Source organism: Pristiophorus japonicus, unplaced genomic scaffold (assembly GCF_044704955.1).
Source record: "Pristiophorus japonicus isolate sPriJap1 unplaced genomic scaffold, sPriJap1.hap1 HAP1_SCAFFOLD_45, whole genome shotgun sequence".
Lineage (NCBI taxonomy): Eukaryota > Metazoa > Chordata > Chondrichthyes > Pristiophoridae > Pristiophorus > Pristiophorus japonicus.
The window spans coordinates 2,544,460-2,546,681 of record NW_027254352.1 but is presented as its reverse complement, the minus strand read 5'-3'; the positions used below and the strand labels follow the sequence as shown (position 1 = coordinate 2,546,681).

The following is a 2,222-nucleotide window of genomic DNA, read 5'->3' as shown; positions in this document are numbered from 1 at the left end:
CTGTGCCGACGTGCGCAGCAGGCTACCCCTGGCGACCACGGAAGGGTCTGACGAATAGGACTGTGAGATCGTCATGGCAATCAATGCCTTTGAGTCCACAGTTTCGCCCATAACAGCTCACCAAATCAGAGCCTGGACGTCCAGCGACCCCACGTTATCCTTAGTAAAAAAACGTGTCCTAACCAGTGACTGGGCAGAGGCTCGTGATGCCTGCCCCGAGGAATTAAAACCCTTTCACAGGAGCATGCATGAGCTATCACTACAAGCACACTGCCTGATGTGGGGCAGCCGAGTCGTCATGCCTCTGCGAGGCAGAGAGGCATTTGTCCGGGAGCTCTACCGCGAGCACCCGGGGATCGTTCTCATGAAGGCCATAGCTAGATCCCACGTCTTGTGGCCTGGTATTGACGCGAAATTGAAGGATTGAGAACTTTCAGTGTGGGACAGAAGTTGTTAAAGATGAGCCAACACATTCCCGAGCAGCACAGAAGGAGCTCACTGGTCAGCTCCCCTCTGTGGGGGGAATCTACCAGAGGTTTCTGTAGTGTAGTGGTTATCACGTTTGCTTTTCATGCAAAAAGTACCTGGTTCGATCCTGGGTAGAAACATTATGTTTAAACTTGCTGTGGATGAACAATCGGAGGCGAGTTTCGTCTCCCTGCAAATGTTGCCTGACCTGCTGAGATTTCCAACATTTGCTGTTTTTATTTGCTATTTATTCTCCTGGCAAAAGGGTTCCCTTATTCCTTAATTGCTTTTTATTTCACTTCAATAAATAGATAACTTTGAGTGAGAGAAAACGAATCCACCGAGGACCTTTCGCATTTTAGACTAACGTGATATCCGCTGCACTGCAGCCCATCAAAGGGCGAGAAACCACTGAATAAAAAGGATGAGCTGACAAATATCAGGGGCAGTGCAGTCTGGTCAACGTCAAACCCTCCTTTCTTATTCAGCAGTGGCATGAATGGGAGTCAGATGTCACAAAGTTTACTTAAAGACACAAATACAAGTAACACTTCGAAATCTTTTCAGTGTAAAATTCTTACACTTTATTTGAAATCCTACTGCGTTGAATCTGAAAATACGCGCAGTGGGATTTTATCTTCACTACTGATTGTATTTTGTGTGCATGGTAGGAATAAGCGGTGCTGTTAAATTTGATAAAAGTTGCCCCAGATTCGTGGTGTCATTGGCAATGAAGACTTTGAACCAGAATGCTAAAATACAGTGAGTAAAATGGGATATGGTTTAACAGTTAACATGCAAAGCACAGGAAAATGATTGAAGTATGGACTGTCCCTGAGTTAGCATTTGTTTGATTGTGCAAAAGTAGGTGAGGGGTGAATTAATGCTGCTTTCCTGTGAAAGCAAGAGAAAAGTTTTCGAACAAACCATCCGGTGACTGTCAGGTGAGCGCTGCTTGTGATACCTGGTGGGAATGGACGGGGATTTTAAAGCCCCTTGTATTGCAGAACCGTCATATAGACGAACATCCCTTAACTTATGTGTAGACCTTGTGGTGCAACGGTAGTGCGTCTGACTGTAGATACAATGGTCGCGTGCTCAAATCATGTCGGGTTCACTGTTCTTTTAGCAATTGCTGTTTCACAATAACCAGACACTTGCTGAAATTTCTGTCTCACTGGTTAGTAGTGGTAAGGTTGGGGAGAGCATCAAACAAGAAAGAAGGGATGTGTGCAGTGGTGGAACAGCAGTTGTCATGGGTGACTTTAATCTACATAGTGATTGGGCTAACCACATGGTTGAAATGTGGTGGAGGAGGATTTCATGGAGTATATTATGGATGATTTTCTCAACCAAGAAGAGAGCTGGCCATCCTTAACTGGGTGATGTGTAATGAGAATGGATTAATTAGCAATCTTGTTGTGCGAGGCCCCTTGGGGAAGAGTAACATAATATGGTAGAATTCTTCATTAAGATGGAGAGTGTCACAGTTAATTCAGAAACTTGGGTCCTGAACTTAAGGAAAGGTAATTTTGATGGTATGAGGTGTGAATTGGCTAGCATAGACTGGCCACGGATACGTAAAGGGTTGACGGTTGATAGGCAATGGCAAACATTTAAAGATCACACGGGTGACTTCAGCAAATGCACATCCCTGTCTGGAGTAAAAATAGAACGCAGAACGTTGCACAACCGTGGCTAACAAGCGAAATTAAGGATAGTGTTAAAACCAAGGAAGAGGCAGATAAATTGGC

The 2,222-nt window shown here is 44.7% G+C and overlaps 1 non-coding gene across 1 annotated transcript; it reads left to right on the top strand.

Moving 5' to 3' along the window:
* Nucleotides 1-535: 535 nt before the first annotated feature.
* trnae-uuc (transfer RNA glutamic acid (anticodon UUC)) lies at nucleotides 536-608 on the top strand. Its single transcript has one exon. It is a non-coding gene; the product is annotated as a tRNA-Glu (tRNA).
* The last annotated feature ends 1,614 nt before the right edge of the window (nucleotides 609-2,222 follow it).